Source organism: Podarcis cretensis (assembly GCF_951804945.1).
Source record: "Podarcis cretensis genome assembly, chromosome: 16".
In the NCBI taxonomy this organism is placed as follows: Eukaryota; Metazoa; Chordata; class Lepidosauria; order Squamata; family Lacertidae; genus Podarcis; species Podarcis cretensis.
The window spans coordinates 29,815,327-29,841,168 of record NC_137186.1 but is presented as its reverse complement, the minus strand read 5'-3'; the positions used below and the strand labels follow the sequence as shown (position 1 = coordinate 29,841,168).

General features: G+C 44.5%; 2 pseudogenes across 2 annotated transcripts; both read right to left on the bottom strand.

The window, feature by feature from the left end:
* Positions 1-5,437: 5,437 nt before the first annotated feature.
* LOC307204874 (testis-specific serine/threonine-protein kinase 2 pseudogene) lies at positions 5,438-7,135 on the bottom strand (annotated as a pseudogene). Its single transcript has one exon. The product of its transcript is annotated as a testis-specific serine/threonine-protein kinase 2 pseudogene (transcript).
* Positions 7,136-21,805: 14,670 nt separating this feature from the next.
* LOC307204909 (testis-specific serine/threonine-protein kinase 1 pseudogene) lies at positions 21,806-23,777 on the bottom strand (annotated as a pseudogene). The gene has a single exon. The product of its transcript is annotated as a testis-specific serine/threonine-protein kinase 1 pseudogene (transcript).
* Positions 23,778-25,842: the final 2,065 nt, after the last annotated feature.

Sequence of the window (25,842 nt, the reverse complement as noted above, 5' to 3'; positions counted from 1 at the left end):
CCCAGCTCACAAGAGACCAAAGTCCAGTCCAAGTTATATATAAAAGGTTTTATTGAAGATCATTGTCGTCATTACATCCAAACTCCGTGGCTCCACATCTGTTACCCTTAGATGTTAGAAGTCCCCTCTGAGTCCGTCCCTCCCCTGCACCAATTTAAGAGGCTTGTGCTGCTCCACCTTTTCCTCTCCTTCCTTTTCCGCAGGGTCTTCCTGCCCCCCTGTGTTCCCTCTTTCCGGGACTCCCCAGAGGCTGAGTCTTCTCCTGCCTGCTGCCCCCTCCTTCGTGCTTTAGCACCAGGCTCCTCCCCAGAGCTCTCCCCACTTCCGCGCGCCTCCACATTTGAACTTGGCGCGCGTACGTTGCTCCTGACCTTCCTTTCAACAGCCACACTGCTCCCGGTACTGCTTTCCGCCCCTTCCGGCAGGACGTCTTGCCCCGATCTCCTTCCCCCCTCTGCTCCTTGTTCTGTTCCTCCCGACACACTGGTAACTCCACCCTCTTCACTCCGTTCCGGTGGAGAAGCAGGTCTCGATCTCCAACTCCCACTGGCGGTTCCCCCTACGTTTCCCTGCTCCTGACTGCTTCCCCCTTGGGCTCCCCTTGGCTTGACCAGGGGGGCTCCCTCTTGGGAATCCTCCGATTCACTGGACGGACTCATGGACCATCTCGGGTCATTGTCGTCCTCTTCCTCGTCAGGCTGGAATCCTTCTCCCTCACTCTCGGTCTCCTCCCTCCTCTGCGCCTCTCTCCCTGAACCCCTGACAGTGACACAAAGGGGACCTTGTTGTTTGCGTTTGGGTGCCTCTGATTCTGTCTGTACAGGCGTATGTTTTTATTTATTGAACACAGAAAGCCTTGGGATAAAGATTCGGCACAAATCAAGGGTATGCCTGCAGCTCTCAACATCACTGTTGGAAAAATTCTGATGAATATATGAGAGCCACTTTCCAGCTTTACATTATTCATCCAGGGAATGACTTTCAGGCTACTTCTCAGTGACGTGTGGCAATTGGCAGATGTGGAGAATTGGTATTTCTGCTTGGGAGGGCCAGAGCTTTTGCTCTCAGATGCCTACAGGAAGCCTGGCTTTGGTTATGGGATGTGTAAGCATGATATCCCCCAAAGCTGGAAAAGGTTGGTTTTATTTTTAAAAATAGTAATTTATTTTTGTATATTTTGCTCTTCTACCAACAGTATCCAGAGCAGCATACAACACACTTGGTAAAGCATATAGTATATAATCAATAAAAAGTACGTGTACAACTGAAGAACTGTGTGTAAAAGTAATAAGAACAGAAAACCTAAATAAAAAACCAACAGCAGCAGAGGTAAAACATATTGCAAGTTAAAACTGGGAGCAGTATTAGGAAGTGTTAATATATTGAATCTTCAGGGAAATGTGCTTTCAGTTCCAGTGAAAGGCTCACAAAGTGGGAGCCTGATTAATTTTGGGACTGGCAAAGTATGCCAGAGTCCGGCTATTGCTGTAGCCTTCAAATGTCATTGGACTCCAGCCCCCAGCATCCTTGACCATTGGACATGCTGGCTGGGGCTGATGGGAGTTGGAGTCTTAACAACATCTGGAAGGCCCCAGGTTGGCCATCCCTCTACTACAGGAAAGGCTTTCCAGGCAATGGAGTTCTGATCTTAGAAAGCCATTTAGTTAGTCTCTCTTGGAACCAATAAGTCATTGTGTGTTAATGATTTCAGGTGTGCAGAAATGGGTGGCACTTGGAATTCACTGCACCACTTGTCTGTATCAGAAGAACATAAGAAGGGCTAGCTGGATCAGGCCAATGGTCTGTCTAGTCAGTATCCTGTTCTCACAGTGGCCACCCAGATGCCTTTGGGAAGCCTACAAACAGGACCCGAGCACAAGAGCTCTCACTTTTCTGGTTTTTAGCAACTGGAATTCTAAAGCATTTCAGCTTCCAAATGTGGAGGAAGAGTATAGCTATCATGTCTATTAGCCCTTGACATCCCTCTCAATGAATTTGTCTACTATTCTACAGTCATTTGTCGATGGCCATCACTGCCTCTTGTGGGAGCGAGTTCCATAGTTTAACTATGCACTGCGTGAAAAACTTCCTTTTATATGTTGTGAATTTTCTAACTGTTGAGTTTATCTTATGAGTTCTAGTGCTATGAGAGATGGAGAAAAAAACTTCTTTATCCATTTTCTCCATGCCGTGCATCATTTTATAAACTTCGGTCATGTCACCTCTTAACTTGCATTTTCCCGAAACCAAAAAGTCCTAAATGCTGCAACTTATCTAGAGGTTTAATGAAAGTTGCCATGACTCTATATCGCAAGGGTTACCAGCACAGCACAGCAACATTCAAATCTCATTTTCCCCCTAGTTGTGTGAGCAGCTTTTTACTCTTGTAAAATAAAACCAGGCAGAGATTAGTTAGTGTATTGTACATTAAATCATGGGACGCAGGTGGCGCTGTGGGTTAAACCACAGAGCCTAGGACTTGCCGATCAGAAGGTTGGCGATTCGAATCCCCGCGACAGGGTGAGCTCCCGTTGCTCGGTCCCTGCTCCTGCCAACCTAGCAGTTCGAAAGCATGTCAAAGTGCAAGTAGATAAATAGGTACCGCTCTGGTGGGAAGGTAAACGGCGTTTCCGTGTGCTGCTCTGGTTCGCCAGAAGCGGCTTAGTCATGCTGGCCACATGACCCGGAAGCTGTACGCCGGCTCCCTCGGCCAATAAAGCAAGATAAGCGCTGCAACCCCAGAGTCGGCCACGACTGGACCTAATGGTCAGGGGTACCTTTACCTTTACCTTACATTAAATCGTAATAGCAAGGTCAAGGTATCTCTGATCTGTCACTGACTTTGTTTTGTTAGACATCACCAGAAGAGGGGAGACCTGAGAATATATAACATTTCCAGGATGTTTCTTAATACCATCTTAGCAAAAGACAATTATTGGGGGGCCACCAGGAGCCCATTTTCTTTAAACCAAGCAGCCTATAGCATGGATGGGGGAAGCTGTGGTCCTCTGTACGTTCCTGTACTCCAGCTCCCATCATCCTTGATCATTGGACCTGCTGGTTGCAGTTGATGGGTGTTGGAGTCCGTTAGTATTTAGAGGACCGCAGCTTCCCCATCCTTTGCTGATAGGCTTATTCTCACTGGAGGAATGCCAATGAAAAATATTTGCAGGAAACATAAATATGTGAGTCGGTCGGGACTTCTTGAGTCAAATGCACACTGTTCTTGCATTTTTGCTGTACAATTTTTTCACATGTATTTCTTCATGTAGACTGCAGTGGTGGGGGATGTAGGTCTCAGTAAGCAAGGCATTGCAAAATCAACTTCCTGAACTATTACTCGACGTCAGAATTAAACACCAAGTTGTCTCTGTGCTTGGAAAAACCCGGCAAAAACAATAAGCAAACTTCACAGTTTCACCATCCAGTTGCAGATATCACTACGGCTATATTCACACCTTAACATTTAAGCACTATACCACTTTAAATAGTCACAGTTTCCCCCCAAAGAATTATGGGACCTGTAGTTTGTTAAGGATGCTGAGAGTTGTTAGGAGACTACCGTGTTCACAATTCCCAGAGTTTACCTATGAAAATGGATTGACTATTGAACCACTCGATTGTAGGTCTGAGAGGGGAACCGGGTTGTATAGGGAGGTTTGTTCTGTTTGCAAAAAACACTGTGTATTATAGACAGGAGGAAAGCAAAGCTCTTATTTCCCCTACAAAACTATAGGCCCAAGTAAACCTATGGCACGTCTACACCACAAACTTAAACCGTTCTAACAATCAATTAGTGAACTGACTTCCTCTCTTCACTGCAGAGCTTTAGGGCAGAGATGCAGAACCTGTGGTCCTCTAGATCAGTGTTTCCCAACCTTGGGCCTCCAGCTGTTTTTGGACTACAACTCCCATCATCCCTAGCTAGCAAGACCAGTGGTCAGGGATGATGGGAATTGTAGTTCAAAAACAGCTGGAGGCCCAAGGTTGGGAAACACTGCTCTAGATCATGTTTTTGGGCTCCCATCCCCATCAGCTGCAGCCAGCATGGCCAATGATCAGGGATAATTGTCATGGCTGGGCAACATCTGGAGGACCCCAGATTGCCTACCTCTTTGGCACAGCATCCTTTGGGGAAAGTGGCACTTTAGTTAGCTTGGCTTGGTGCGGAGGAGAGCTGAATCTGCAACTCATTAAGCTCCAAACCTACATCTAAATAACCAAATGAAATTCGGGCAGCTTAGCAGGGAATGATTATTCCAGTCTTTTTCTGGTGTGTAAGGCTCTCTGCCAAAAATTGTACAGTGATACCTTGGTTCTCAAAAGCCTTGGTACTTGAACAACTTGGAACCCAAACGCTGCAAACCTGGAAGTAAGTATTACGGTTTGCGAACTTTTTCCGGAAGCTGGATGTGTTTTGTTTTGAGTGTTACGCTTCTGATTTGAGTGCTACACTTTCGTTTTGAGTGTTACACTGAGGTCTGTCTGTTTTTGCTATTTATTTTGCGTTTTTGTGGCTCTTTTTTATTTTTGTGACTGTGTGGAACCCAGTTCAGCTACTGATTGACTGATTTTGTGACTGCAGTACATTGTTTATTGCTTTCATTTTATGAATCAATGGTCTCGTTAGATAGTAAAATTCATGTTAAATTGCTGTTTTAGGGGTCGTTTTTAAAAGTCTGGGATGGATTAATCAATTTTGCATTACTTTCTATGGGAAAGCGCGCCGTGGTTTTGGAACACTTTGATTTTGAAACGGACTTCCAGAACGGATTTAGTTTGAGAACCAAGGTACCACTGTATTAAGGAAGCGATTGCTTCTTACAATTTGGAGTTGTCCATTGACATCTAACATTATTTATTTTGCAGAGGAAGAAATGCAGGCAAATTACATAGATATGTCCTTTTGTCTGTTTGGTCTGGGTTGAGTCAAGCAAGCTCACAAAGCCCCCATACACACTAAATGTTTAAAGCCATGCCACACCCACTTTGAATTGCCATGACTCCCCCCAATTCTGGGAACTGTGGTCTGTTAAGGGCGCTGGGAGTTAGGAAACCTATTTCCCTCCCAGGGCTACAATTATTTTTTGTTATTGCTTATTTATTATTCACAGACTGACAGTGAAACCACTTTGAGAATTGTAGTTCTGGGAATCTGGGTCTCCTAACAATGCTCAGCACCCTTAACAATTCACAGTTCCCATAATTCTTTGGGGGAAGCCATGACAGTATAAACTGTTACAGGGCTGCAGGTGGGGCCTAAAAGATGGAGTGGGTTTCAAGAGAACCTTGAGACTCTCTGCAACTGCCTGCCTCTCTTTAGTGAGTCCTTGGAGAGCGTAAAACCTTGTATTTTCTAAGGCACGTCAGCTTAATTCCAAGGTGATTAAAAACACCACCCGTTTTGGTTCATAGGCAGTGGGCAATTACAGTAAAATATTTATCAAGGTATAAAATATTTAATAATATTGTGTCCTTTTATAGGTATCGATATATATATATAAGTATAAAAGTGCTTATAAAGAAACCTCTTTACTTTCTTTTCATTTAGTCTGCTTTTCTGATTGCTTCCTCCACTAATCTTTTATCTTCTCCCGACCCCAAAACCACCTTGTCCATTTGATTGGGCATTTGGGCTACCTATTCTCTGTTGCTGAGTGAATGGGCATCTGCTGGTCCAGGTGTATCAGATTTCCGTGTTCTCAAACTGGGGCAGCACGACATCGTCTGCCAGGTTGTCCGGTTTCACAATTTCCCCCAGTTTCCCCACTCCTTCGGCTACCTCCAGCCGGGAATGTCCAGCCTGTTTGGACTCTGATTTGCCACTGACTTGCACTTCACTTTTGTGATTTGGCTTGTGATCGCACTCAGTCCGGGAACTCTCCCCGTTTTTCATGACAGAAGTCGTCGAGACGCACTTGGGTTTGGGGGGCTGCATCCACACGTGGCTCAAAACGTCGTCGATGTGGAGCCGCCGAGCGACGTCCGGTTGGAGCATGCGGTAGATGAGGTCTTTGCATTCCATGGTCAGGTTTTTCGACTTGGGGAAGTGCACCCGGTGTTCCTTTTGCAGCCTCAGCATCTTCCGAATGTTGGAGTCGTCGTAAGGCATGGAGCCGCAGACCATGATGTACAGAATGACCCCTAGGCTCCACATATCGTAGATCTTGGGCTCATAGGGGATGCCTTGCAGCACCTCTGGGGCGGCATAAGCAGCAGAGCCACAGAAGGTCTTGCTGTGGATAATTTTGCCTTCTTCATCGCGGGTCAAGCGCTTGGAGAAGCCAAAGTCTGAAAGCTTGATGTGATAATCTTTGTCCAGAAGCAGGTTTTCACATTTCAAGTCCCGGTGGACAATGTCAGAATCATGGCAGTATTTTATAGCAGCACATAGCTGGCGGAACATCTTCCTCGCAATGTCTTCGGGCATTGCCCCTTTGCTCTTGATGAACTCCAGCAAATCCCCCTGGACTCCCAACTCCATCACGATGTAGACTTTGCCATCTGACGTCTCGAAGATCTCATAGGTTTTTATGATGGATCGGTGGTTCACTTTGGCTAAGATGTCTATTTCCCTCGGAAGGAACCTCTCCAGAAAGTCCAGCGGAGCTTTCTTCCTGTCTATGATTTTTACTGCTACGTCAAATTTCAGCCGTTCCGAAAAGGCCGATTTCACCTTGGCGTAAGAGCCTTCTCCCAAATTTCCTCCCATGATGTAGCCTCTTTTTTTAAGGACGGCAGCGTCGTCCATTGTGCTATAGGCAGACGCAAAGATAAGTTTGGTCACGTTGTTGGCGTACTCTTCCAGCCACTTACTAGGTATTCCATCGTTGGTCATTGGAGGGTTGCCTGGTTCTGGGAAGTTTGATGACATAGAATTTTGAGCATTGTTTATCGGGTGATGTCTCCATGTGATGTCACAACTAGCATTAAGCAACTAGCAGTCTGTGATATAATAGTCAATATCAACATCAGAGACAAATGATCTTTGGTGAGGGAACATTATAGGTTCTTTAAAAACAAACAACCCATCTCTGTTCTTGTTTGGGTTGTTTTTTTTAGCCTGATAGTGAAAGAAGGAAATTGTCTTGTAAGCAAAGAGTTTGGACATTTGCTGATTAGTACACAGGCACTATTTCCTTTCCACCTTCACAACATTATCAAGCAACCCTCAAATCATTCTGCCTAGCGGAATTTCACTCCACTCCACAGTGTTCAAATGCTGAATTAGCTTATCATAAGTGTGTTTTAAATTGCGGGTGAAAGCTAGCAGTCCCCACAAGGGACTTCCGGGTTAGCGCGATCGGATTAATGGCGGATTCCCTCCGAGCTCCGGAGGGAATCGGCTCTGCTGAGGACGGGTCTTACCGCGCCGGCGACGCGGGGACCCTTAGAAACCGCAGGCGTGGAAGCCTGCGGACTTGGTGACTCGACGGGCACCTTTAAGCGCCTTCCCCAACCCACGAAGAGCCTTTTTAAAGGCTACGGAGAGGGTACGGGGAGTGGCGTGGTGCTGTGAGTAGATCGCTACTTCAGTGGAGCGTAGCCGCGAGCCATGGCCGGAGAGCGCTGACTTTTTTCCCAAAATTCGGACTGGAAAATAAACAACCCGTGAGTAGATTGGAGTCTGGACTTTAAAATTTATACCTTTGAATTTGGTACAATCGGGGGATGTGCTAAAGGGAAGTCCGCACCCCCCCTACCTACAAACGATCTAAAGCAAGGATTGGAGAACTAAGGTGGAGAGTATTGTTTTTGGTGTTAGATAAAAGATACTTCAATGAATTTGACAGAAGAAGTCTTTGTGCTGGAGAGAAAGTGAGGAATTTTGGAAGCTTTTGTGTAACACCCCCCCCGAACCCGGGAGTGTCCTGTGCGTAAGCCGGAGGAAAAAGAATAAGGAGTTTGACAGCTGTCAAAGGAGCTGTCAAACGGGCGGTTAAAGTTAAGAACTTTGTTACTTAAAAACTCTGAATTAAAAGTGTTGCATTTGAACTGAGGTGGTTGGAAACAACGTAGCTATAAACAATAAGTAACGGACTGTTGGAAAAGGACTATCAAGTAATTGGAATCCCCCTAGGGGGAACTAGAGACATTACAATGGCTGCAGAGGGAAAATTACTGGCAGAGATAGAAAAAATGTTTTTTCTCGTGGGAATCCTGCAAGAGCAGAGTACGGCTATGAACAAAGAACTTATGACCTTGAATTCTAAAACAAACAACTCTGCTGAATGCATAAAGGATTTGACTAATAAGAAATCTGCAGCTGAACCAGAAGAGATATTTTTGGAACAGGTGGAGAGGAAAGAAGGAGTGGAAAAGGAAAATACCAATCAGAAGCCTATATTGTCAGGAAATAAAGAAGAAAATCTTCGGATTACAAATCTGCGAAAGATGAGAAAGATGAAGGAGGAAGTCCCTGGAGTACCTGGAATTCTGGAATTTAAAAGAATAAAGAAATATGATTGGGACTTCCTCTTTGAGTATGGGAGATCAGCTGACCTTTTGCAGCAACTGCTTTTAAGTATTTTGGATGGAAGAAAACTTGGTGTGACTGCGACTGAACTCCTTCGAGACCTGAGGACCAACAAAAAGGGTTACCAACAAAATCGGCGGAGAGAGACTGACAGAGACTTGAAGGCCTCGGATGTGAGGAATCCGGGCTAGGAACGGTTTCTGTGGACATAAGGGATGGAAACTGGGGTAGGGAGGGAGGGGAGAACAGAATTTTAAAATTTTATGATTTTTGTATTTGGCCATTATGACATATACTTAATTAAAATATAAAGGGAGAAATTCGTGGGAGGGAAATTAGGTCGACCTTAGAAAAAAGATTTAATGTTTATAAGAGAATTGGATAAGTTAAATGTGGACAAGTAAAAAGAGTTAAGTTTTAAAAATAATAATAATATGTTAAAGATGAGAGATAAGAACTTGCTGAATTAATTATTGGAATTGGGATGTATGAAGAGGGGGTGGGGGGAAGTCAAGGAAAGAGGGTAAAGAAAGTAAGAGTATGAAATTATATATGTTTTGTTTTTGTTTTTGTTTTTGTTTTTGTTGTGTGTGTGTGTGTATAAAATGTGAAAACCTAATAAAATTTTTTATAAAAAAAAGAAAGAAAGCTAGCAGCCACAAAAGGAATCCATGGAACACATACAGACTGGGTACAGAAAACTTGACTGGACTTTGAAGGGTCCTTTATTCATTTCCCTGTAGCAAATACAGTGGTTAAACGTGAAATTTCCAGACAATGGATGACGTAAGATGTCCTCGCTAAGTCAGCTTCTGTTTTTTTTTTTTAATTAAAATTTTTATTACATTTTAAGTTTACAGAAAAGAAAAAGGACAAACCAGAAAAAAGAAAGAAAGAAAAACAATCCAACTTTCAAAATACATTTTTAAGTTACTAACTGGACTTCCCCACATCTCCCTCACCCTGCGTTCTTTACAATAAACATATCAGCAAATTATTACCTTGTTTCGTATCTTATTTATATCTTTCAGAGTGTTTTACTTCTAAATTTAAAGTACCTTTTGTCAAATATTTATACCTTAAGATAATACATAAAATAACTTTAAATTTCAACTTTTTCTTACTTATAACTTAACTTTCTATTTTCCTAATCTAATTGCAGGAGCTAAAATTTCCAAGTCATGCAGATTCTTAACATTCATACAACTTATAATGTTTTTGTAAATAGTCCTTAAATTTCTTCCAGTCCTCTTCCATTGTCTCTTCTCCCAGATCTCGGATTCTGCCAGTCATTTCAGCCAGTTCCATATAGTCCATCAACTGTGTCTGCCACTCTTCCAGCGTGGGAAGGTCTTGTATCTTCCAATATTTTGCAATGAGTATTCTTGCTGCTGTAGTTGCATACATAAAAAAAGTTCTATCCTTCTTTAACACCTTTTGGTCCACAATGCCCAGGAGGAAGGCCTCTGGTTTCTTAGGGAAGGTGTATCTAAACACCTTTTTTAACTCATTATAGATCATTTCCCAGAAGGCCTTCACTTTTGGACAAGTCCACCAGAGATGAAAGAATATTTGCAAGTTTGACTGGGGTCATGTACCACCTATATATCATTTTCATAATATTTTCCTTCAGGGCATTACATGCCGTGAATTTCATTCCAGTGGTCCATAACCTTTCCCAGTCTTCTAACATAATGTTGTACCCAATATCCTGAGCCCATTTTATCATGGCTGATTTGACTATCTCATCCTGGGTGTTCCATTTAAGCAGCAAGTTATACATTCTCGAAAGCGCCTTGGTCTTAGGTTCTAACAGTTCTGTCTCTAATTTCGATTTTTCCACCTGGAATCCTATTTTTTTGTCTGACTTAAAAACCTCTTGAATTTGAGCATAATGAAACCAGTCTTGCACCCTATTCTTTAATTTTTCAAAGCTCTGCAGCCTCCAATTATCTCCAATTTTTTCTATTATTTCCCAGTATTTCGGCCATCCGGCCTCCATATTGGGTTTTTTTCGAACCTTGGCCTCCTCTGGTGATAACCACCTCGGGGTCTTACCTTCCAATAAGTCTTTGTATTTTGTCCAGACCATAAATATAGCTTTCCTGACAATATGGTTTTTAAACATTTTATGAACCTTTACCTTATCGTACCACAAATATGCATGCCATCCAAAAACATTATTATACCCTTCCAGATCTAGGACATCAGTGTTCTCAAGGAGTAACCAATCTTTCATCCAGCAGAAAGCCGCAGCTTCATAATATAACCTTAAATCTGGCAGGGCAACCCCCCCCCCTCTTTTGCATCCGTTAATATTTTAAATTTTATTCGGGGCTTTTTGCCCTGCCAGACAAACCTAGAAATATCTTTCTGCCACTTCCCAAATATCTTTCTGCCACTTCCCAAAACACTCCACTCTGTCCACGATCTGTAGGGTCTGAAAGAAAAATAACATCTTCGGCAATACATTCATCTTTATAGCTGCAATTCGACCCAACAAGGAAAGTTTCAATCTTGACCAGATCTCTAAATCTTTCTTAATTTCTGCCCAGCATTTTTCATAATTATCTTTAAATAGATTCAAATTTTTGGCAGACAAGTTTACCCCTAGGTATTTTACCTTTTAGGGGACGCAGGTGGCGCTGTGGGTTAAAGCCTCAGCGCCTAGGACTTGCCGATCGAAAGGTCGGCGGTTCGAATCCCTGCGGCGGGGTGCGCTCCCGCTGCTCGGTCCCAGCGCCTGCCAACCTAGCAGTTCGAAAGCACCTCCGGGTGCAAGTAGATAAATAGCTTACCAGCGGGAAGGTAAACGGCGTTTCCGTGTGCGGCTCTGGCTCGCCAGAGCAGCGATGTCACGCTGGCCACGTGACCCGGAAGTGTCTCCGGACAGCGCTGGCCCTCGGCCTCTTAAGTGAGATGGGCGTACAACCCAGAGTCTGTCAAGACTGGCCCGTACGGGCAGGGGTACCTTTACCTTTACCTTTATTTTACCTTTTTAACAACATTTAACTCTGTCTCTTTCTGAAACCCATCTATTTCCAAAGGTGTCAGATTTTTCTCCAAAACCTTGGTTTTTTGCTTGTTCAGTTTGAACCCCGCTACCCGACCAAATTCATAAATTAATTCTAACACACTCTTCGTACTAGATTCTGGCTCCTGTAGTGTTAAAACCAAATCATCTGCAAAAGCTTTCAATTTAAATTGTTTCACTCCGACCTGTATTCCTTGTACCAACCGGTCTTCCCTAATCATGTTCAAAAGCACCTCCAGAACAGAAATAAATAACAGAGGGGATAGGGGGCAACCTTGTCGTGTTCCTTTTTCAATTTTAAATTCTTCTGTCACCACATTGTTTACTATCAGTTTAACTTTCTGCTCTGAATAAATCGCCTCTATTCCATTTTCAAACCCCCGTCCCACTCCCATCCCTTCCAAATTTTTCTTCATAAACCTCCAAGAAATGTTATCAAAGGCCTTCTCCGCATCAACAAAAATTAACACTGATTTTGTATTAATGTTGGTTTGCAAAAGTTCCAAAATATCAATAATATTCCTAGTATTATCAGACAAATGTCTTCCTGGGAGAAAGCCTGCCTGGTCCTTGTAAATTACTTCATTTAATACTTTTTTAAATCTACTTGCCAAAATATCTGCAAAAATTTTGTAATCCACATTTAGGAGTGAGATGGGACGGTAGTTCTTAAGTTGAGTCTTTTCAGTTTCCACTTTTCAGTTTCCACTTCATCAATGTGATGAAGGCTTCTTTCCACGATTCCGGTGCCTTCTTCCCCTCCAAAATCTGATTGCATACCTCCATTAATGGTTGTATCAAATAATCTTTCAATATCTTATAATACTTGGAGGTAAGCCCATCCGGACCTGGAGATTTGCCTAGCTGCATATTCTGGATGGCACCCTCTATTTCTTGTTGTGTTATTTTATGATTCAGGATTGTTCTCTTTTCCTGGGCAAGTTTTGATAAACCATTTGTTTTCAAAAATTGGTCTATCTCCTTCTCCTCTTGTGGCCCTTGAGTATAGAGCTTTTTGAAATATCTCTGGAAACACTTCCTAATTTCTTCGGGTTTCTGGATATCTTTCCCTTCAATCTCTAGATTGGTGACTGTATTCAATTTTTGTCTCTTTTTCAATTGCCATGCTAATAGTTTCCCACACTTGTTAGCTGATTCAAATGATCTTTGTTTCATTTGTTTAATTTTCCACTCAACTTCTTGATTTATCAATTTCGCGTACTGTGCTTGGTAAAATTTAATTTCTCTCAAGATCTCCTTCGATTTTGGCTTAGATCTCAACTTTTTCTCTCCATCTCTTATCTTCTCTAAAATCTTATCTTTTTTCCCATTCCAGATTCTTTTCTTTATCGTGTTCTGTTGTATCAGAAACCCTCTCATAACTGCTTTGCTTGCATCCCAGATTGTTCTCCTTTCCACCGTAGTATTCAAATTTATTTCAAAATAATCTTTCAAGGTTTTTTGGGCCTTCTTCACAATCTCCTGATCTCTTAATAGGGTGTCATTCATTTTTCATCTAAAGGAGCCGATTGGAGTAAGTCTTAATTCCATTTTCATAGCGTTATGGTCGGAGCAAGTTTTTGGGCAGATTTCCACTTTTCTAATCATAGGTGCCAGCCTTCTAGTTGTCCATATTTGGTCTATTCTTGTCCATGACAGATGAGCCTCAGAAAAGAAAGTTCCTTCTCTACCTAAGGGATTCTTAGTCCTCCAAATATCGATTAAGTCCATATTGTCAGTTAGTTCAAAAAAAGTTTTGGGTAGTCTGCCATCTTTTGTTAGACTTAGGTCTTGTGACTTATCCATATTTGTAGAGACCACTCCGTTCATATCTCCCATCATAATGATGTTGGTGTAGTCCAAATAGTCCAGGATTGTCTCATGCAGTTTCCTATAAAATTCTGATTTCCCCTCGTTCGGTGCATAAATTCCTAATAGCAAAAATTTTTCTCCTTGGGCCTGTATTTCAATAGCCAAAACTCTTCCTTGCTCATCTTTGAATAAAAATTTTGGTGACAGGCTCTCCTTTGCATAAATCACCACTCCTCTTTTCTTTACTTTATCCGATGAGATGAATTCTTGGCCTAATCTTTTATTAATCAAAACTTTTCTATGGAGCCTGGTCACATGTGTTTCCTGCAAGCAGATGATGTCCAATTGTTCTTTTTTCAATATATGAAAAATTCTTCTTCTTTTCTCTGGGGAATTTCCGCCATTTATATTCCAACTAAGAAGCTGCAGAGACATCCTGGGTCAATCTATTGGTCCTGTTGTGACGTCCCTTTCTTTTGGTCCTCTGGTCCCGAGGGTGTAGGTGCCAGTATAGGTGTAAGCGGTGGCGGTGGCCAGGCTCCTGTTGTCCCTTTCTGTAGATCCTCTTCGTGGTCGTTCAAGAATTTTTGTTGGTCTTCTGCTGTTCTAATTTTAACTTTCTTTCCTTTGAAATTAAAAGATAGTCCTTGAGGAAATTCCCACCTATAAGGAATTGAGTTGCCTCTCAGTAATTTTGCAAGTTCTATATACGTCGCTCTAAGATCCAAAAGCTGTTTTGGTATGTCTCTGTAAATTTCAGCTCTGTTGCCGTGGATGTCAAGTGATTTTCCAAAATGAAGGCCTAATATTTTATCTCTCTCTTGCTTAGATCTTAAAGTGATCAAACAGTCTCTGGGTTTATCCCTCCTCGTCACTCTTCCCAATCTGAAAGCAGTCACAATTTTAAAATCCTTATCCTCTTCAATACCCCAGAACTTTGAAAATTCTAATGTCAGATAACCAATCAGATCTTCCTGTTCAAGTTCTGGAATAGCTCTAAGTCTAAGATTGCTTTCCCGATTTCTCAGTTCAGTCATCGACCAGTAGGCCTGCTGTTCACTAATCTGTTTATGCAACGGCTTCACCTCCACCTTTAATGCCTCAACTTTCAAGTTGGCTTCCTCTGCTTTTTGTTTGGCTTCCTCAGCCAGTTTGTGATTCTCTGCTGTTGCTTCTTGAAGATTCCCAATTGCTTGTGTGTGTTGAGCCACCTGGTCAGTCAATTTATTTATTGAGGATGTGGCTTGATCAATTTTAGTCGAATGTTCGTCCGCCTTTTTATTTAGAATTGCCAGTTGTTCTAGGATCTGATTTAAAACTTTTTCAGATCCTCCTGAAGCCATATCCCCTGTAGATGTCTGCTCAACAGCCCCTTTTTGTATTTCTAGAACAGCTGGGACAGATGATCTACGTGGTTGGGAAGTCAAAGTTGTTTGTACCAATTGTTTTGCCTTTATTTTAGCCAGCCTTGTCTTCCCTGCGTCACTCATTCCAATCCCGTCTGTGTATCAAGGTCAGACTGTATGTGTTCCCAGGAGAGAGACAGTTCCAAAGTATAAACAACCAGGCAGCAGAGAATCAAAACAAAATATAGTTCCCAGAGAATTATAAATCCAAAGTCCTCTAGGGGGAGTAATAAAGTTCAACCGAAAGAAAGAGGTTTTTCCTTCTTTACAGTCCCAATACTCCAAAGAAGAAACAACTGAAGTTCTAAAAGGTCTTTTAGTTTCTTTTTAGCATTAAGCTTTTCCCAACTTAATACAAAGTCTCAGAGAGGGTGCAAGAAACAGTTTTCCTATTTCTTCTATGGTGTAACGTTTGCATGCAACACTTTCAACCTTAAAAACAATATCAGCAGTTTGGCAGTTTGACAGTTCTTCTTTACCCTGGCAGCCCACGGATTTGGTTTCTTCAATTATTTATAAATCCCAAAGGAAGAAGGAAGATCCAGTCAGAAAATCAGCATAGATACTCCGAAATTGTCTCTTTTAATCCCTACCAAAAGTTCAATAGTCTGCACGATAATCCAATCTTTTTTATAGTTCTTTCAAAGCGCTTCCCGCTTGTCAAACTTTGCTTTGATCTCTTTAGCACAGTCGGGAAACGGACTTCCTGGTTACGTTTCCCGTTTTCAGCCAAATTAAATACTTTAGTCCCGATAATTTTTAAGACCCCTTACTCACGGGTTGTAGTTGCAAATCTGATGTTCCAAGAAGAAAGGTCGGCGCTCATCAGCAGCAGCCGCGCGGCTTTGCTTCCCGCAGAAAGAGCGATGAACTCACAGCGCCGCTCCCCCTTTCACGTTCCGGAGCCCCTTACGGGGTTCCTTCTCCGTTTCTGGGGGGGCTTCTGGCGCCCGCCGAGTCCCACGGCCACGAGCTCACTCTGCCCGTGGTTTTTCTTGATGGGTCGCCGCTATGCCGCAGCGAACGACCCTTTTCTGCGGAGCCCCTCTTCAGAGCACGAAGAGGACCACCATTGCTGTTTCGCGCCGCCTCCAGAAGTCCTCGCTAAGTCAGCTTCTGAACAGATTCCCACAATGCATTGGGGTTGCAGAGGAATCAGGTGACATCATTTTTAAAATTCCGCATCTTGTTAAATATGAAATGCAGAAGTCAAACGACGTATTTTGAGGTGACAGAAACCAAGTTGCATGTTAAGATTAAAATTAAGCACCAGTGTTTTTCAGACTACCAGTCGTGTAAAAAGCATGAATTAACAGCATTTAAAGATCATTGCTAACTTTCAGGAAAGATCCCTGCAGGAAAAAAATATATATATATCAGAAAACAGGCCCAAACAGACTCTGCATGGTCCTTCACCTTGGGGTTTCACGGGGTTCTTCATCTTTAGTGAATCACGAGGCTACATGGAGTTCCTTGTGGCACTTTCATAATGTTCTCAGCTCAAGCAAGTTAAACAGCCATTTTTGTGCCGAACCCACAGATTTGGCCTCTCTGGTTGTGGTCAGAAATTCTAAACTCCCACCCCAGTCCCAAAACCGTTCCTGTAGCTGTATGCAGGATTTCGAGGCACAATTCCAGGAGTACACCTGCCATCGTGCTGGCATTCTGGGTGTCCCCATCATATTTCTCCCTCCTGACCTAGTCCACTTCATCCCCTGTCCCAGATCAAAGTATTGCCCCCAGTCCCTGGTGTGTCTGGGGGGGAAACCACCTTCTGAACTAGTTGGCTCGGGACCACCACCACCCCTTGTGTCCCATTGGTGTAATGATGGTTGCTCTCGCTGGTCTTCTGACTAGAAATGCTCCACAGTTGTGGTGGGAGTACAAAAATTGAGGTCCCAGAAGGGTTGGGGAAGAGGTAGGGGAGTGAACAACGGCTCTTATTTTCTTTGAGGAATGCTGGAGGCTATGGATGATGGCTCTGGACCAACTAGGATGAAAGCAGTTGGGTGAGCAAGCACCCTAACCCAACAGTTCGGCTGTGTGAATTTGCTGGTGCCAAGACTCAGATTGGTGACGAAAGGGCCGTCTCTTTCCAGAAGCATCTTCTCACTTGTCAATACCATGGTTGGAGGCCCTTCTTTGGTTGCCCCCTGCCAGTCCCTCAACTTTGGGAGTTAGGCAGGTGGAAATTGTGGGAAAGGCTGCTCTCCAATATTGCCAATGTGTCCCCAGAGCCTAGGTAGAATCTAGACCCATGTAAAAAAACACAAAAATGTTTTAAAAAACGTTTTGAAAAATATTTTGAATTTGCCATAAGCTCACCATCGCCATCTAGTGTCACGTTTGAATAATGTACTTAAAACACTCTTAAAACGTTATATTTGCAGCTGTATAGCTAAGTCCCTAGTCTGATAGGTTCCAGGCAGGGATCACTACCAGTTTTAAGTCCACATTGGCACATTTGGATTTTTGAAGGGGGAACTCTGGACACTGCTGTTAAGTTGTGGGTGAACATATCAGACGACACAGTGATTCTTCAGACAGCTCTTGTTTATTCACAGGCCAGAACAGAACTGAACTGGTTCAGCCAACCTGCTAATATAGAGCTCAACTACAAAGAAACAGTAACAACTTTCTATAACTATCCAATCACTGAACGTCACTTTCAATTTCTTATTGGCATATGTGGACCTGAGTGAAAACTATCTACAGTATTCCCCTGCTGGCCCAGGGTGAAAACTTCAGTACATAGCAACTGCTGTCTCCTCTCCTCTCTGCTGGATCAGCTCCCTCCTGCAGAGAAAGAGAGAGCATGTATACATGCACATGTACACACAAGTTTGACTTTTCTGAGTGAACTGGGTTAAAGCCAGATCCGGTAGTATTAACCTGAGCCTTAAAAAGCACATAGAGCTGAGACAGGAAATGGGGAAGAGGGATACTCTTTCAACTTCCTCCTTTGGCTCTCCCAAGGGAGAGAAAAGCAGCTGCACTCACCAGTTCTTGACCAAGGGAACCATGAACGGAGGGAGGCTTGGTGAATGCCCACAGCCAATTTTTGGGCAACTTTTGCACCAAGCTGCGCTGTGGTCTAAACCACTGAGCCTAGGGCTTGCCGATCAGAAGGTCGGCGGTTCGAATCCTCGCGTTGGAGTGAACTCCCGTTGTTTAGTACCAGCTCCTGCCAACCTAACTGTTTGAAAGCACACCAATGCAAGTAGATAAATAGGTACCGCTCCGGAGGGAAGGTAAATGGTGTTTCCGTGCGCTGCTCTGGTTTTGCCAGAAGCGGCTTAGTCCTGCTGGCCACATGACCCAGAAAAACTGTCTGCAGACAAACGTCGGCTCCCTTGGCCAGTAAAGCGAGATGAGAGCTGCAACCCCAGAGCCGTTCGTGACTGGACTTAACTGTCAGGGGTCCTTTGCCTTTACCTTAAGACCTTTCTACTTGCCCTAGCTTTTAACTGACCAGCAGGTGATAACACTGAAGGTGGGGTATGGTTTTTTCTTTGTAAAAAAAAAAAGAAATACAGTGGTACCTCAGGTTACATACACTTCAGGTTGCATATGCTTCAGGTTACAGACTCCACTAACCCAGAAATAGTACCTCGGCTTAAGAACTTTGCTTCAGGATGAGAACAGAAATCGGGCTCCAGCGGCGCGGCAGCAGCAGGAGCCCCCATTAGCTAAAGTGGTGCTTCAGGTTAAGAACAGTTTTAGGTTAAGAACGGACCTCTGGAACAAATTAAGTACTTAACCCGAGGTACCACTGTAAGAATGTTTGCTGAGAAAGCCGCTTTGAAGAGGAAGGCTCCCTTGTCTGCTCCCTACACCCATCCTAGACAGAGCGCAGTGTTGTTCCCAGCATTCAGATACCAAAATCCAGCATCGCCTGAGCTTTGCGAGTGCAGCTTTCTCCCGATTGCAGTGTGTTTGGGTTTCCGGCTTGCATCACGAGTCAATGGCAGTCATTCCTTAGGGCTTTAAAGTGTTGGTGCTGACCTTTAAAGCCCTAAACGGCCTCGGTCCAGTGTACCTGAAGGAGCATCTCCACCTCCATCGTTCTGCCCGGATGCTGAGGTCCAGCGCCGAGGGCCTTCTGGTGGTTCCCTCATTATGAGAAGCCAAGTTACCGGGAACCAGGCAGAGGGCCTTCTCGGTAGTGGCGCCCTCCCTATGGAACGCCCTCCCACCAGATGTCAAAGAGAAAAACAACTACCTGACATTTAGAAGACATCTGAAGGCAGCCCTGTTTAGGGAAGTTTTTAATGTGTGACATTTTAAATGTATTTTTAATTTTTTTGGAAGCCGCCCAGAGTGGCTGGGGAAACCCAGCCAGATGGACGGGGTACAAATAATACATTATTATTACAGTGGTACCTCAGGTTAAGTACTTAATTCGTTCCGGAGGTCCGTTCTTAACCTGAAACTGTTCTTAACCTGAAGCACCACTTTAGCTAAAGGGGCCTCCTGCTGCCGCCATGCCGCCAGAGCACGATTTCTGTTCTCATCCTGAAGCAAAGTTCTTAACCCAAGGTAATATTTCTGGGTTAGTGGAGTCTGTAACCTGAAGCGTATGTAACGTAAAGCATATGTAACCTGAGGTACCACTGTATTATTATTATTATTATTATTATTATTATTAGCCAATTGGCTGCAATCAATCAGCTAATGAAATAACTGAGCTTGGTTCTTTGAAGATATCCGAATGTTTTATTTTTAAGCTTGATTATCCTTACAACAGCTGGGAAAGGAAAGGGGAGTACAAGGTGTGTTGTGCTTTCAAAGGGTTTTCAAATGGTTTTATTTCTTCTTCTCCCCTGAATAATGAAAGAGACGTGTGTAGCCATTGTTATGTTATTCTGTCTGTTACTGCAGAAAAGAGGGGGGAGGCCTTTGATTTATGCTCAACAAGGAATTTAACAAGGCTTTATTATGCCCTCCCCCCTCGACTGAGGTTGAATAGATTTTATTTAAAATTATTTTTGGATCAGGCCACGAGTGTGATGGAGCGACGCAGAGCGAGAAGAATGAACGGCTGCCGGATAGATTGGGCAAGAGGCCAAACTTGAGAAAATATTTTGTTTTTAACTGTGTGCCGAGAAAGAACTCCAGAGTGGAGTTTTAATGGCAGAGACTGGACATGTACTCTGTGAGTTATTTATGGCCACAGCCTGTACACTAGTTGGTGAGCAGTGGAAGGGATGGAATGGGACCTTGTAACATCCTGGAAAACCCTGCAAAGAACTGGACAATGGAAGATAGTAATTAATTCTCCCAGCACAACAAGTCTCAAACAACTATGTTTATGAAGGATTACACACATGTAGTGGATTTTATACTTATAAGATGTAACACAGGTGCTGTTTGTAAGGTGGAAAATTCGGTAAGCTGCAAAAATGACGTAACAAAGACTGACGGATGACAACTAAACACTAAATAAGAAATGATGCAGCTATGGGAGGAAACGATTGACATGTGTTTGCAACAGGAGCAGGAAACCTGATTTTAAGAAATTGTATTAAATTAAAGTAATTTGGGTTGGATTTGTAATAGTTCGGAAAATTAATAAAAATAATTGAGTGTATGAGGACCGGGCATTCGCAGGGAAACCAAAATGCTTGTTTACAAAGCTATTTTACTACCAGCCTTACTGAATGCTGGTGAAACATGGACCACTTATAATAAACACCATCTCCAACTCCTCGAAAGATACCATCAACGGTGTCTCCGAAAAAAATTGCACATCACTTGGGAAGACAGGCGAACTAATGCCAGTGTACTGGAAGAAGCAAAGATCACCAGTGTCAAAGCAATAATTCTTCAACATCAACTTCGTTGGACTGGTCATGTTGTTCGGATGCCTGAGTATCATCTTCCAAAGCAACTACTCTATTCCGAACTTAAAGGTGGAAAGCGTAATGCTGGTGGTCAACAAAAGTATTTTGGGCACTGTAATTTTAACTGGGTTAAAGCCTCAGCGCCTAGGACTTGCCGATCGAAAGGTCGGCGGTTCGAATCCCTGCGGCGGGGTGCGCTCCCGCTGCTCGGTCCCAGCGCCTGCCAACCTAGCAGTTCGAAAGCACCTCCGGGTGCAAGTAGATAAATAGGGACCGCTCACCAGCGGGAAGGTAAACGGCGTTTCCGTGTGCGGCTCTGGCTCGCCAGAGCAGCGATGTCACGCTGGCCACGTGACCCGGAAGTGTCTCCGGACAGCGCTGGCCCCTGGCCTCTTAAGTGAGATGGGCGCACAACCCCAGAGTCTGTCAAGACTGGCCCGTACGGGCAGGGGTACCTTTACCCTTTACCTTTAATTTTAACAGGAGGTTCTAGGCCAACTGCTTCCTGACTCATGAAGGGGAGTGCATCAAAATCCCCTGCTAAACTAGAGGGGGGAACCCTATTATTTTAGCAGGGGGTGGCGCTGTGGGTTAAACCACAGAGCCTAGGACTTGCTGATCAGAAGGTCGGCGGTTCAAATCCCCGTGACGGGGTGAGCTCCCATTGCTCGGTCCCAGCTCCTGCCAACCTAGCAGTTCGAAAGCACGTCAAAGTGCAATTAGATAAATAGGTACTGCTCCGGCGGGAAGGTAAACGGCGTTTCTGTGCACTGCTCTGGTTCTCCAGAAGCGGCTTAGTCATGCTGGCCACATGACCCGGAAGCTGTACGCCAGCTCTCTTCGCCAATAAAGTGAGATGAGCACCGCAACCCCAGAATCAGTCACGACTGGATCTAATAGTCGGGGTCGCTTTACCTTACCTACTATGCTGAATCAGGAATGGGGATTAATATCTAAGCAGGATTTAACCCCTGCTCATCGACTGACAAGCGGGGGTTAAACCCTGCTCTGTTTGGCTGTGTGCCCCTGGTCCCTCCAGATAACAGGCATGTGCAATAGGATTTTATCTTGCCTTCCTGCCCATCAGATGATGTCACACGAGCCACATCCACTGAGAAGCAGGTGGGCATGGTTTGGGGAAAACTGGCCGGAAGCCAGTCGAAATCACCCCTGATTTAGCTGAAACTCCTGCACGTGTTAAGTAAGGAATCCATTTAAAAACAAAACACAGGGAGAGAGTTTAAGATTATAGTTTTACTGGATCTGGATTTTCTATAACCTTAATTTCACTGGGACTGATTTCTTACGCGGAACTTCAGCACAGATACCTTATGTGTGTGTACCTTCCGTGGCAGAAGTTGCCATCACAGACGCAGACAGTTCAAAGGGTTTGCAGCTGGTCGTCATTGCAGAAAAAACTGGCTGGTGCTACAGCAGGCGGCTCTCTTTGAAGCTATATTTTAGATCTCACGAGTAGCAGGTACCAACCTGGAAGGTGTATCGGGCCAAGATTCATCAGGACATGGCAAAAGTCACATCTACGCCACCCATTTTGAAAACACTCTTAGGCCACTTTTACCGTCATGGCTCCTCTCCACCCCAAAGGATCCTGGGAACTGTTGTTGGATAAGGGTGCTGACCTCACGAAGCTAACCCCCCTGGCATCCTTAGCAAATGACAGTTACCAGGATCCTCCATGACTGTTGAAGTGGTATAAGAGCGCTTTAAGCTGCATGGTGCGGTTGTTTACAGAGGATTAAAAAAGGGTGAGAAAAATCTATTTCCTCTCCAACCAACATTGTGCATCTTGCAAATGTCGAGAGGTGCAGATGTTGTTGGCTCCTGTGGCCAACAACAATCTGAAAGGACTTGATGTTGACCAAAAGAAAAGAAAAGAAAATGCCTCCACAATTGTTTTTATCTCTTTTCAAAAAAAGTTTTCAGGACGTAGTCTTTAAAGAGGTCTCTGGAACTGGCGGTGCTACAGAAACCCACTGTCCTATTCGCCTCTGCTTGTCGCAGGGCCGCTGGATTTTTCAAAGACAAGTCCTTTGCATCTTGTCAGAGAGGACATCCAAGTCTGCATGCCTTTCTTCCTGGAGAATTTGCTCGTTGTCCGAAGGCTCCGGCCCCGACGACTCCTTCCCGAACATGGCCCTTATCTGATTATGATGGTGGGAGCATTCCCCCGACTTCATGAGCGTGGTGTCCGAAGCGGATCTCTGGTCCTGCATCCACACATGCATTAAAACCTCGTCGATGCAGAGTCGGCGGGAGACGTCGGGTTGGAGCATGCGGTAAATGAGATCTTTGCATTCGACCGACAGCACTTTGGATCGGGGGAAGTGTACCCGGTGCTCCTTCTGTAGCTTGAGCATTTTCTTAATGTTCGAGTCATCGTAAGGCATCGAGCCACACACCATGATGAACAGGACCACCCCCAAGCTCCATATGTCGTAAACCTTCGGCTGGTAAGGGATGCCTTGCAGCACTTCCGGGGCCGCGTAGGCCGCCGAACCGCAGAACGTCTTGCTGAGGACCACCCTGCCATCTTCGTCGCGGGCGACTCTCTTGGAAAAGCCAAAGTCCGTCAGTTTGATGTTGAATTCTTTGTCCAGAAGAAGGTTCTCGCATTTCAAGTCCCGGTGGACAATGTCCAGCTCATGGCAGTACTTGATGGCGCTGGCGAGCTGGTAGAACATCTTGCGGGCAACGTCTTCAGGAATGGCTCCTCTCTTCTTGATGAACTCCAGCAAGTCTCCTTGGACGCCCAGTTCCGTCACGATGTAGACTTTGCCGTCGGAGGTCTCAAAGATCTCGTAGGTCTTGATGATAGCGGGGTGCTTCACCCTGGCCAGCATCTCTATCTCTCTGGGGAGGAACCTCTCCAAGAAGTCCCGAGGAGCCTTCCTCTTGTCGATGATCTTGACGGCCACGTTGCACTTCAGCCGATCCGAGTAGGCCGATTTCACCTTGGCGTAAGACCCTTCTCCGAGGTTGATCCCCATGATGTAGCCTCTCTTTTTAAGAACTTCAGCATCATCCATAGTCCTGGAGGCAGACCCTAAGCAATATGTTCAAGTTGGCTGAGCATCCCGGATCCTGCCCCCCTCCGATTCACGCACATTCCAGGATGGTCATCTGAAATGGCCTTGGGCTCCCCTTCCTGGGATGTTGCAGGAGAACACTCAACATTCTTTTGTGATGTCACAATGGTTTGTGTCAGAGCTAAGTCATTTGGGACGCCAAGGTTCAGGTAACATTCCCGCATGTCATCTGAAAGTACGGGCTTATTGTCTATTTATTTATTTCCTTATTTGATGTCTTCATATCCCACCTTTCTCCCAGACTGAAATTCACAGCAGCTTGCAACTTTAAAAACATCAATATATAAAATCCTACGCCATAAAAATAAACTCACCCACCCCAAATAGAATACATTTAGAACCAGCAATTAAAGTGCTGCTTGCCCAGACAGGGAATTCCACAATATGGGGGCAGCTACAGAAAAGACTCTTGTCTCTTGTCACGAGCAACTGTGCTTCTGAGGTGCTTACCTGAGCATCTCAACACCCAGGCAGGCTTATATAGGGAGATATGATATTTCAGGTAGCCTGGGAGCCTTTAAAAGGGTTGACCTTTTTGCAAAAAGACCAACCTATGTATTGTAGACAGGAGGGAGAGCAAAGCTCCATGCTACATTTTCCCTACAAAACTATAAATCTGGATGAGTCAAGTAAAATTAGGGCACATTCTTCTTCCAAAGGGAATGCTGGGAATTGTAACCCTGGGAGGGGAATGGTGTGTGTGTGTGTGTGTTAACAATTCTCAGCACCCTGAACAAAAGGCAGGGCACAGAATTCTTTGCAGGAAACTGTGGATGTTTAAAGCGGTATGATACCACTTTAAATGTATAGTGCAGATGGGGCCTGGGACTAACACTGGATCTACTAAATATTTATTTGGGAGAGTGGTTGGTCTGTCTGTCTGTCCACCTGTTTATTGGTTGTCTATCTGCCTCTTGAGAAATCATCACTAAACTTGGCACAAGGGGTCCTGAGGTGGTGGCGGCAGTTAGCAGTGGCATTTGGATGCCGGGTGTCATCTTGAATCAAGATGGTGGACCAAAATATGACTGTAAAGTGACTTGGCCCTTTTTGGCATAGATTTGGCTGCCTCTCGGGATATCATTACCAAACCTGGCATGCGGGTTCCCAAAGGGCAGGGGGAATGTGGTGTTTGCCTACACTTGGATTCTGGGCGCCATTTTTATTCAAGACGGTGGGCCAAAATGTGACTTTGCCCATTATTTGGTGTGATGGGTTCACACACACACAAATTACACTATCCATTTTAAAAAAAAACATTTTTGCTTTCTACAAATTCCTGGGCACTCCCAGCTAGTTCTTAATTAGGGCAGAGGTATGGGATGTGGGTGGTGCTGTGGGTTAAACCACAGAGCCTAGGACTTGCCGATCAGAAGGTCGGCGGTTCGGATCCCCGTGACGGGGCGAGCTCCCGTTGCTCGGTCCCTGCTCCTGCCAACCTAGCAGTTTGAAAGCATGTCAAAGTGTGAGTAGATAAATAGGTACCGCTCTGGTGGGAAGGTAAACGGCGTTTCCGTGCGCTGCTCTGGTTTGCCAGAAGCGGCTTAGTCATGCTGGCCACATGACCCAGAAGCTGTACGCTGGCTCCCTCGGTCAATAAAGCGAGATGAGCGCCGCAACCCCAGAGTCGGTCATGACTGGACCTAATGGTCAGGGGTCCCTTTACCTTTTTATGGGTCACAAAGAACATGGGACTGATGTCAAGGCTGATAGCCCCACATCACGCTGCTGACTAACTTCCTCCTTGTCAACCCGGCCCACTCATGATACACAAAAACCTGTGAAGAAATGGAATACAATAAAGGACACACACTTAGAAACAACAGCCCTCCCTTCCCCTGTCTTCAGGTACCCTTGAATGAAGGAGAACACGGTCAATGTTACGTGCCTTGCTTACAGATGATGTGCTGCGTCTCTCCAGTGGTGTCACTGCACCTTGGTAAAACATCAAAGCTTTGATAAACAAGGAAGTTTGGAGGCAATTCTTATTAATAAGAGCCACTATTCCATTCATCGCAGAAGGCTCTTGGGAGATGATTCCTTTGAAGAAAAAAACCCACCCGCCCTGCTTGAAGAGGAGGACCGCTCTGCCTCTGAAGGATGGCGCCAGATCTTTCCCGCCAAAGGTGACATTTCTTCTCCATTAAGTTTTGGGAAGATCTTT